General features: G+C 57.8%; 1 protein-coding gene and 1 long non-coding RNA gene across 2 annotated transcripts in view; one reads left to right on the forward strand and one right to left on the reverse strand.

Annotated features, from left to right (window-relative positions):
- Positions 1–10,897, reverse strand: part of LOC144672246 (pleckstrin homology domain-containing family O member 1-like) — a 33,456-nt gene that overhangs the window by 1,723 nt on the left and 20,836 nt on the right. The window lies entirely within an intron of this gene.
- The window catches only part of LOC144672249 (uncharacterized), a 125,501-nt gene continuing 119,410 nt past the window's right edge, over positions 4,807–10,897 (forward strand). Inside the window, exon 1 of the long non-coding RNA XR_013574086.1 lies at positions 4,807–4,918. This is a non-coding gene — a long non-coding RNA (uncharacterized LOC144672249). The remainder of the gene's footprint in view (positions 4,919–10,897) is intronic.

Raw genomic sequence — 10,897 nt, forward strand, 5'->3', positions numbered from 1 at the left:
AGGAGGGGGAAGGGGGAGGAGGGGGAAGGGGGAGGAGGGGGAAGGGGGAGGAGGGGGAAGGGGGAGGAGGGGGAAGGGGGAGGAGGGGGAAGGGGGAGGAGGGGGAAGGGGATGCGGGAGGAGGGGGAAGGGGAAGGGGGAGGAGGGGGAAGGGGAAGGGGGAGGAGGGGGAAGGGGAAGGGGGAGGAGGGGGAAGGGGAAGGGGGAGGAGGGGGAAGGGGGAGGAGGGGGAAGGGGGAGGAGGAAGGGGGAGGGGGACAAGTGAGAGGGAGGTGAGGAGCCCCCTCCTCACCAAGACCTAAAACCCCAATATCCCCACCTAAAATCCCCTCCTCACCCCCCACCTAAAACCCCCTCCTCAACGCCACCTAAAACCCCCTGCTCACCCCCCCACCTAAAACCCCTTCCTCATCCCCCCACCTAAAACCCCCTCCTCACCCCCACCTAAAACCCCCTCCTCATCCCCCATCTAAAACCCCCTCCTCACCCCTACCTAAAACCCCCTCCTCACCCCCACCTAAAACCCCCTCCTCATGCCCCACCTAAAACCCCCTCCTCACCCCCCACCTAAAACCCCCTCCTCACCCCCACCTAAAACCCCCTCCTCACCCCCTACCTAAAACCCCTCCTCACCCCCCCACCTAATACCCTCTCAACCCCCACCTAAAACTCCCTCCTCAGCCCCCATCAAAAACCACCTCCTTACTCCCACACCCCCATCTAGAGTGGGTTTTGGGTGGGGGTGAGGGGGATTTAGGTGGGGGTACAATAGGGTGAGGAGGGGATTTTAGGTGGGGGTGAGGAGGGGGGTTTAGGTGGGGGTTGTGGGGGGTTTAGGTGGGTTTGGGAGGCGGGTTTAGGTGGGCTTAGGAGGGGGGTTTAGGTGGGGTTGGGGGGGTTTAGGTGGGGTTGGGAGGGGGGTTTAGGTGGGGTGGGGGGGTTGAGGGGTTTAGGTGGGGTGGGGGTTTAGGTGGGGTTCGGAGGGGGGGGTTTAGGTGGGGTTGGAGGGGGTTAGGTGAGGTTAGGGGTGTTTAGGTGGGGTTGGGGGGGTTTGGTTGGGGGGGTTTAGGTGGGGTTGGGGGGGTTAGGTGGGGGGGTTGAGGGGTTTAGGTGGGGTTGGGGGTGTTTAGGTGAGGGGGTTGAGGGGTTTAGGTGGGGTTGGGGGGGTTAGGTGGGGGGGTTGAGGGGTTTAGGTGGGGTTGGGGGTGTTTAGGTGGGGTTGGGGGGGTTTAAGTGGGGTTGGGGGGTTAGGTGGGGGGGTTGAGGGGTTTAGGTGGGGTTGGGGGGTTAGGTGGGGGGGTTGAGGGGTTTAGGTGGGGTTGGGGGGTTAGGTGGGGGGGTTGAGGGGTTTAGGTGGGGTTGGGGGGTTAGGTGGGGGGGTTGAGGGGTTTAGGTGGGGTTGGGGGGGTTTAGTTGGGGGTGGGGGGGAGTTGTCAGTATTGGTTCCTCAAGCGAATGGGCTCAGCCCGAGACGCGCGACCAGAGGACAGGGCGGTGGCCAGCGGTTCACTGATTGGGCGGGAAAGGGCAGCGCGCGGGAGGTGGCGGGGAGGGCGGTTGATTTGGGCGGGAAAGGGCAGCGCGCGGGAGGGGGCGGGGAGGGCGGTTGATTTGGGCGGGAGGCGGGTGTGTGAGTGAGTTCGGTGTTTCAGATCCAGGCCAGGGGCCGGCAGTGAGTAACGGTCACAGGGTGTCCGCCCCTTTCACACATCCTTAAACAAGAGGCGGCTCCTCCTTTCATCCTTGTCTCAGTTCCCACTTCTCATTCCCCTCGATTTTCCAGGATAGCGCTCCCTTAGTGATTCCTCTGGCCCAGAGCAGCTCACTGGGACTGAGGAGGGGACAGCTACCCTGGCCCAGAGCAGCTCACTGGGATTGAGGAGGGGACAGCTACCCTGGCCCAGAGCAGCTCACTGGGACTGAGGAGGGGACCGCTCCCCTGGCCCAGAGCAGCTCACTGGGACTGAGGAGGGGACAGCTCCCCTGGCTCAGAGCAGCTCACTGGGATTAAGGAGGGCAGCTCCACTGGGATTGAGGAGGGCAGCTCCCCTGGCCCAGAGCAGCTCACTGGGATTGAGGAGGGCAGTTCCCCTGGCCCAGAGCAGCTCCACTGGGATTGAGGAGGGCAGCTTCCCAGGCCCAGTGCAGCTCACTGGGATTGAGGAGGGCAGTTCCCCTGGCCCAGAGCAGCTCACTGGGATTGAGGAGGGCAGTTCCCCTGGCCCAGAGCAACTCCACTGGGATTGAGGAGGGCAGCTTCCCAGGCCCAGTGCAGCTCACTGGGACTGAGGAGGGGACAGTTCCCCTGGCCCAGAGCAGCTCACTGGGATTGAGGAGGGGACAGCTCTCCTGGCCCAGTGGAGCTCACTGGGACTGAGGAGGGGACAGCTCCCCTGGCCCGGAGCAGCTCACTGGGATTGAGAAGGGACCTACCCCCCTGGCCCATTCCTTTCTGGCGCAAAAATACAACAGGAAAAGTGGCCCAACTGTGGCTAACAAAAGAAAGTAAGGATAGTATTAGATCCAAAGAGGAGTCATATTAAGTTTCTAGAAAAAGTAGCAAGCCTGAGGATTGGGACCAGTTTAGAATTCAGCAAAGGAGAACCAAAAGATTGATGAAGAGGGGAAAAATGGAATCAACTTGCAAGGAACATCAAAGCGGACTGTAAAAGCTTCTATAAATATGTAAAAAGAAAAGGGTTAGTGAAGACAAATGTAGGTTCCTTAGAGTCTGAAGTGGTGAATTTATAATAGAGAACGAGGAAATGACAGAGCAATTAAACAACTACTTTAGCTCTGTCTTCATGGAGGAAGACACAAATAACTTCCCAGAAATACTAGGGAACCAAGGGTCTAGTGCAGAGGAGGAATTGAAGGAAATTAGTATTACAAAACGATAGTGCTGGAGAAATTAATGGAACTGAAAGCTGATAAATCCCCAGGGCCCGATAATCTACATCCCAGGGTACAAAAGGAGGTGGCCATGGAAATAGTGGATGTGTTGGTTGTCATCTTCCAAAATTCTATAGACTCTGGAACAGTCCCTGCAGATTTCAGGGGGTGGGGTGGCAAATGTAACCCCGCTATCTTTTTTTTAAAAAGGAGGGAGGGAGAAAACAGAGAATTACAGACCAGTTTGCCTAACATCAGTAGTAGGGAAGATGCTAGAGTCTATTCTAAAAGGTGTGATAACAGGACACTTAGAAATTATCAATGGGATCAGACAAAGTCAACGTGGATTTATGAAAGGGAAATCATGTTTGACAAACCTACTGGAGAATAGATAAGGGAGAACCAGTGGATATGGTGTATTTGGATTTTCAGAAAGCTTTTGATAAAGTGCCACATATGAGGTTAGCGTGTAAAATTAAAGCACATGGGATTGGGGATAATATATTGGCATGGATTGGGAATTGGTTAGCAGACAGGAAACAGTAGGAATAAATGGGTTTTTATCGGAGTGGCGGGTGGTGACTAGTGCGGTACAGCAGGAATCAGTGCTCGGGCCTCAGCTATTCACAATATATATCAATGATTTGGATGAGGGAACCAAATGTAATATTTCCAAGTTTGCTGACGACATGAAACTTGCTGAGAATGTGAGCGATGAGGAAGGAGGGTGTTAAGAAGCTTCAAGGGATTATTTAGACAGGTTGGGTAAGTGGGCAAATAAATGGCAGATGCAGTCTAACGTGGATAAGTGTGAAGTTATCTACTTTGGTAGGAAAAATAGAATGGCAGTGTATTATTTAAATGGTGATAGATTGGGAAATGTTGATGTACAAAGGGACCTGGGTGTCCTTGTACACCAATCACTGTAAGCAAGTATGCAGGTGCAGCCAGCAGTTAAGAAGGCAAATGGTATGCTGGCCTTCATTGCGAGAGGACTTGAGTACAGGAGCAAGGATGTCTTACTGCAGCTGTACAGGGTCTTGGTGAGACCACACCTGGACTATTGTTTGCAGTTTTGGTCTCCTTACCTAAGAAAGGATATACTTGCCATAGAGGGAGTGCAGGGAAGGTTCACCAGACTGATTCCTGGGATGGCAGGATTGTCGTATGAGGAGAGATTGGGCCGACTAGACCTGTATTCACTGGAGTTTATAAGAATGAGAGGGGATCTCATTGAAACATATAAAATTCTGACAGGGATGGACAGACTGGATGCAGGGATGATGCTTCCTCTGGCTGGGGGTCTGGAAAAAGGGGTCACAGTCTCAGGATACAGGGTAGACCATTTAGGACTGAGATGAGGTGAAACGTCTTCATTCAGAGGATGGTGAACCTGTGGAATTCTCTACCAAGGAAGTTGTTGAGGCCAAGCCACTGAATATATTTAAGAAGGAAATAGAAGTATTTCTGGACTCTAAAGGCATCAAGGGGTATGGGGAGAGAGCGGGAAAACGATGTTGAGATAGAGGATCAGCCATGATCTTATTGAATGGCGGAGCAGGCTCGAAGGGCCGAATTACCTCCTCCTCCTCCTATTTTAGATGTTTCTAGAGCAGCTCACTGGGATTGCGGAGGGACCTGTTCCCCTGGCCCAGAGCAGCTCACTGGGATTGAGGAGGGACCTGTTCCCCTGGCCCAGAGCAGCTCACTGGGATTGAGGAGGGACCTGTTCCCCTGACCCAGAGCAGCTCACTGGGATTGATGGGTGTGTGTTCTCTGGTCCAGATGTTTCCTAAATTACAGCAGTGACTAAGTTTCCAAAGTATTTAATTGCTGTTAAGCACTTTTGGATGTCTTAGGTTGTGAAATGGAAGTCTTCTAAAAATATTTTTGCTGTTTTGTAATTTCAGGATGCGATGTTTGTTGCCAACCTGATTAATGTTTGCACTGCCACTTTTGGCCCAGCAAGCAACAACCTTTTGAGAATCCAAACCCACACATCAGGACTACGCCCAGGCTGTAACAGGTAGAAGCGACAAGGTAAATCAGGGGATAGACGTTAGTTGGCAGAGTTTGCATTTACAGATTTTGAATAAAAGACTAAGGGAGGTACTTGGAGCATATGGGCACAAGACCGGGGAAAACGCCCCTGGTCTTCTTCAAGTACTATTGTGGGATCTTTTATAGACACCTGAGAGGGCAGAAGGGATACTACTTAGCATCACATCCGAAATCCTGACCCTCCGACAGTGCAGCATTCCCTCAGTACTGATTATCCAACAGTGCAGCGCTCCCTCGGTACTGATTATCCAACAGTGCAACACTCCCTCAGTACTGATTAACCAACAGTGCAGCACTCCCTCAGTACTGATTATCCAACAGTGCAGCACTCCCTCAGTACTGATTATCCAACAGTGCAGCGCTCCCTCAGTACTGATTATCCAACAGTGCAGCGCTCCCTCAGTACTGACACTCCGACAGTGCAGCGCTCCCTCAGTACTGATTATCCAACAGCGCAGCACTCCCTCAGTTCTGACTATCCGACAGTGCAGCACTCCCTCAGTACTGTTTATCCAACAGCGCAGCACTCCCTCAGTACTGACTATCCGACAGTGCAGCGCTCCCTCAGTACTGATTACCCAACAGCGCAGCACTCCCTCAGTACTGACTATCCGACAGTGCAGCGCTCCCTCAGTACTGATTATCCGACAGTGCAGCGCTCCTTCAGTACTGATTATCCAACAGCGCAGCGCTCCCTCAGTACTGATTATCCAACAGCACAGCGCTCCCTCAGTATTGATTATCCAACAGTGCAGCACTCCCTCAGTACTGACCCTCCAACAGTGCAGCGCTCCCTCAGTACTGAGCCTCCAACAGTGCAGCACTCCCTCAGTACTGACCCTCCAACAGTGCAGCACTCTCTCAGTACTGATTATCCAACAGTACAGCGCTCCCTCAGTACTGATTATCCAACAGTGCAGCGCTCCCTCAGTACTGATTATCCAACAGTGCAGCGCTCCGTCAGTACTGATTATCCAACAGTGCAGCGCTCCCTCAGTACTGATTATCCAACAGTGCAGCGCTCCCTCAGTACTGATTATCCAACAGTGCAGCGCTCCCTCAGTACTGATTATCCAACAGTGCAGCGCTCCCTCAGTACTGATTATCCAACAGTGCAGCGCTCCCTCAGTACTGATTATCCAACAGTGCAGCGCTCCCTCAGTACTGATTATCCAACAGTGCAGCGCTCCCTCAGTACTGACCCTCTGACAGTGCAGCGCTCCCTCAGTACTGACCCTCCGACAGTGCAGCACTCCCTCAGTACTGATTATCCAACAGTGCAGCGCTCCCTCAGTACTGACCCTCCGACAGTGCAGATCTCCCTCAGTACTGATTATCCAACAGTGCAGCGCTCCCTCAGTACTGATTATCCAACAGTGCAGCGCTGCCTCAGTACTGATTATCCAACAGTGCAGCGCTCCCTCAGTACTGATTATTCAACAGTGCAGCGCTCCCTCAGTACTGATTATCCAACAGTGCAGCACTCCCTCAGTACTGACCCTCCAACAGTGCAGCACTCCCTCAGTACTGACCCGCCAACAGTGCAGCACTCCCTCAGTACTAACCCTCCGACACTATTGCTCTCCTTCAGCACCAGCCCTCTGACAGTGCGGCGCTCCCCCAGAATCGGCCCTCGGGCAGCACGGCCCTCCCCCAGTATCAGCCCTCGGACAGCGCGGCGCTCCCCCATTATCAGCCCTCGGGCAGCGCGGCGCTCCCCCAGTATCAGCCCTCGAGCAGCGCAGCGCTCCCCCAGTATCAGCCCTCAGGCAGCGCAGCCCTCCCCCAGTATCAGCCCTCGGGCAGTGCGGTGCTCCCCCAGTATCAGCCCTCAGGCAGCGCAGCCCTCCCCCAGTATCAGCCCTCGGGCAGTGCGGTGCTCCCCCAGTATCGGCCCTCGGACAGCACGGCGCTCCCCAGTATCAGCCCTCGGGCAGTGCGGCGCTCCCCCAGTATCAGCCCTCGGGCAGTGCGGCGCTCCCCCAGTATCAGCCCTCGGGCAGCGCGATGCTCCCCCAGAGTCAGCCCTCGGGCAGCGCGGTGCTCCCCCAGTATCAGCCCTCGGGCAGCACGGCGCTCCCCCAGTGTCAGCCCTCGGGCAGCGCAGCCCTCCCCCAGTATCAGCCCTCGGGCAGCGCGGCCCTCCCCCAGTATCAGCCCTCGGGCAGTGCGGTGCTCCCCCAGTATCAGCCCTCGGGCAGCGCGGTGCTCCCCCAGTATCAGCCCTCGGGCAGCGCGGTGCTCCCCCAGTCTCAGCCCTCAGGCAGCGTGGCCCTCCCCCAGTATCAGCCCTCAGGCAGCGCGGTGCTCCCCCAGTATCAGCCCTCAGGCAGCGCAGCGCTCCCGCTGTATCAGCCCTCGGGCAGAGCGGCCTTCCCCCAATATCAGCCCTCAGGCAGCGCGGCTCTACCCAGTATCAGCCCTCGGGCAGTGCGGTACTCCCCCAGTATCAGCCCTCGGGCAGTGCGGTGCTCCCCCAGTATCAGCCCTCGGGCAGTGCGGTGCTCCCCCAGTATCAGCCCTCGGGCAGCGCGGTGCTCACCCAGTATCAGCCCTCAGGCAGCGCGGCCCTCCCCCAGTATCAGCCCTCAGGCAGCGCGATGCTCCCCCAGTATCAGCCCTCAGGCAGCGCAGCGCTCCCCCTGTATCAGCCCTAGGGCAGTGCGGCCCTCCCCAGTATCAGCCCTCAGGCAGCGCAGCGCTCCCCCAGTATCAGCCCTCGGGCAGCGCAGCACTCCCCCATTATCAGCCCTCGGGCAGTGCGGTGCTCCCCCAGAATCAGCCCTCAGGCAGCGCAGCCCTCCCCCAGTATCAGCCCTCGGGCAGTGCGGTGCTCCCCCAGTATCGGCCCTCGGACAGCGCGGCGCTCCCCAGTATCAGCCCTCGGGCAGTGCGGCGCTCCCCCAGTATCAGCCCTCGGGCAGTGCGGCGCTCCCCCAGTATCAGCCCTCGGGCAGCGCGATGCTCCCCCAGAGTCAGCCCTCGGGCAGCGCGGTGCTCCCCCAGTATCAGCCCTCGGGCAGCACGGCGCTCCTCCAGTGTCAGCCCTCGGGCAGCGCAGCCCTCCCCCAGTATCAGCCCTCGGGCAGCGCTGCCCTCCCCCAGTATCAGCCCTCGGGCAGTGCGGTGCTCCCCCAGTATCAGCCCTCGGGCAGCGCGGTGCTCCCCCAGTATCAGCCCTCAGGCAGCGCGGCCCTCCCCCAGTATCAGCCCTCAGGCAGCGCAGTGCTCCCCCAGTATCAGCCCTCAGGCAGCGCAGCGCTCCCGCTGTATCAGCCCTCGGGCAGAGCGGCCCTCCCCCAATATCAGCCCTCGGGCAGTGCGGTGCTCCCCCAGTATCAGCCCTCGGTCAGCGCGGCCCTCCCCCATTATCAGCCCTCGGGCAGTGCGGTGCTCCCCCAGAATCAGCCCTCAGGCAGCGCAGCCCTCCCCCAGTATCAGCCCTCGGGCAGTGCGGTGCTCCCCCAGTATCAGCCCTCGAGCAGCACGGCCCACCCCCAGTATCAGCCCTCGGGCAGCGCGGCCCTCCCCCAGTATCAGCCCTCGGGCAGCACGGCGCTCCCCCAGTGTCAGCCCTCGGGCAGCGCAGCCCTCCCCCAGTATCAGCCCTCAGGCAGCGCGGCCCTACCCAGTATCAGCCCTCGGGCAGTGCGGTGCTACCCCAGTATCAGCCCTCGGGCAGCGCGGTTCTCCCCCAGTATCAGCCCTCGGGCAGCGCGGTGCTACCCCAGTATCAGCCCTCGGGCAGCGCGGTGCTCCCCCAGTATCAGCCCTCGGGCAGCACGGCGCTCCCCCAGTGTCAGCCCTCGGGCAGCGCAGCCCTCCCCCAGTATCAGCCCTCAGGCAGCGCAGCGCTCCCCCTCTATCAGCCCTCGGGCAGTGCGGCCCTCCCCCAGTATCAGCCCTCAGGTAGTGCGGTGCTCCCCCAGTATCAGCCCTCGGTCAGCGCGGCCCTCCCCCATTATCAGCCCTCAGGCAGTGCGGTGCTCCCCTAGAATCAGCCCTCAGGCAGCACAGCCCTCCCCCAGTATCAGCCCTCGGGCAGTGCGGTGCTCCCCCAGTATTGGCCCTCGGACAGCGCGGCGCTCCCCAGTATCAGCCGTCGGGCAGTGTGGCGCTCCCCCAGTATCAGCCCTCGGGCAGTGCGGCGCTCCCCCAGTATCAGCCCTCGGGCAGCGCGATGCTCCCCCAGAGTCAGCCCTCGGGCAGCGCGGTGCTCCCCCAGTATCAGCCCTCGGGCAGCACGGCGCTCCCCCAGTGTCAGCCCTCGGGCAGCGCAGCCCTCCCCCAGCATCAGCCCTCGGGCAGTGCGGTGCTCCCCCAGTTTCAGCCCTCGGGCAGCGCGGTTCTCCCCCTGTATCAGCCCTCGGGCAGTGCGGCGCTCCCTCAGTATCAGCCCTCGGGCAGTGCGGTGCTCCCCCAGTATCAGCCCTCAGGCAGCGCGGCCCTCCCCCAGTATCAGCCCTCAGGCAGCGCGGTGCTCCCCCAGTATCAGCCCTCAGGCAGCGCAGCGCTCCCCCTGTATCAGCCCTCGGGCAGTGCGGCCCTCCCCCAGTATCAGCCCTCGGGCAGCGCGGCGCTCCCCCAGTATCGGCCCTCGGGCAGCACGGCCCTCCCCCAGAATCAGCCCTCGGGCAGCGCGGCGCTCCCCCTGTATCAGCCCTCGGGCAGTGCGGCCCTCCCGCAGTATCAGCCCTTGGGCAGCGCGGCGCTCCCCCAGTATCAGCCCTCGGGCAGCGCGGCCCTCCCCCAGTATCAGCCCTCGGGCAGCGTGGCCCTCCCCCAGTATCAGCCCTCAGGCAGCGTGGTGCTCCCCCAGTTTCAGCCCTCAGGCAGCGTGGCGCTCCCCCTGTATCAGCCCTTGGGCAGAGCGGCCCTCCCCCAGAATCGGCCCTCGGGCAGCACGGCTTTCTCCCAGTATCAGCACTTGGGCAGTGCGGTGCTCCCTCAGCACCGGCAGCCCAGCACTCCCTGACCATGGGCCCTCCTGTATTGCAGTGCTCCCTGTACAAGACATTTCTGGGAGGCTGGAACTGAGACCCAGCCTCACTGCAAACCAGATCCCAGGAACAGGGGATGCCTTAAAACTCCCCTTCCCTCCAATAGATTTGGAACTCTTTCATATTTTAATTTATTTTTGCTTGTTTCTATTCTTTATTGTCGCTCAGCTCTTTTGCAGCTTGCCCTTTCCCTGCAGTGCTCACAGTTTCATTCATTCATTCATTGCCCCACCCCCATGCCTGTGTGTTTGATGTTTCTCCCTCCTTGCTTTGCACACTCTGCTCCAATCAGATGCCCTGGTCAGTTTCATACCAAATAAGGAGATGAGAGTGCAGCAATCAGTCAAATAGTCAGGCACTCTGGGGCTTATCCTCCTCCTCACTGATAGGCAGAGACTTAACCCTGTGTGTCCCAGGCTAGCCCCAAATCAATTCCTCACAAACTGATCACAGAAGAAGAAATTCACATGTTCTGCAGCTGGGACTCACTGGGTAGCACTCTTGTTTCTGAGTCAGAAGATCGTAGGTTCAAACTCCACTCCAGACGCTTGAGCACGTAATTCAGCCTGACTAGATGAGACATTACACCAAATCCCCATCTACCCCCTTGCATGGATGTAAAAGATCCCATGGCATTATTTTGAAGAAGAGCAGGGAAGTTTTCCCTGGTGTCCTGTAGCCAATGTGTATCCCTTAACCAACATAATTTAAATCAAAAATATTTGATCATTTTCACATTACTGTTTGTGGGAGCTTTTTCTGTGAAATTCATTGGCTGCATTTTCTACATTACAATAGCATTTAAACTTCAAAAGTACTTCATTGCCTGTAAAGCACTTTGGTATGTCCTGAGGTGCTATATTAAATGCAAGTCTTTGTTTCTTTCAGAAACCACAACTCAACACTGCTCAAATGCAATTTTATTTAATCCCAAATTTTTCACT

This window comes from Cetorhinus maximus, chromosome 36 (genome assembly GCF_964194155.1).
Source record: "Cetorhinus maximus chromosome 36, sCetMax3.hap1.1, whole genome shotgun sequence".
NCBI classification, from domain to species: domain Eukaryota; kingdom Metazoa; phylum Chordata; class Chondrichthyes; order Lamniformes; family Cetorhinidae; genus Cetorhinus; species Cetorhinus maximus.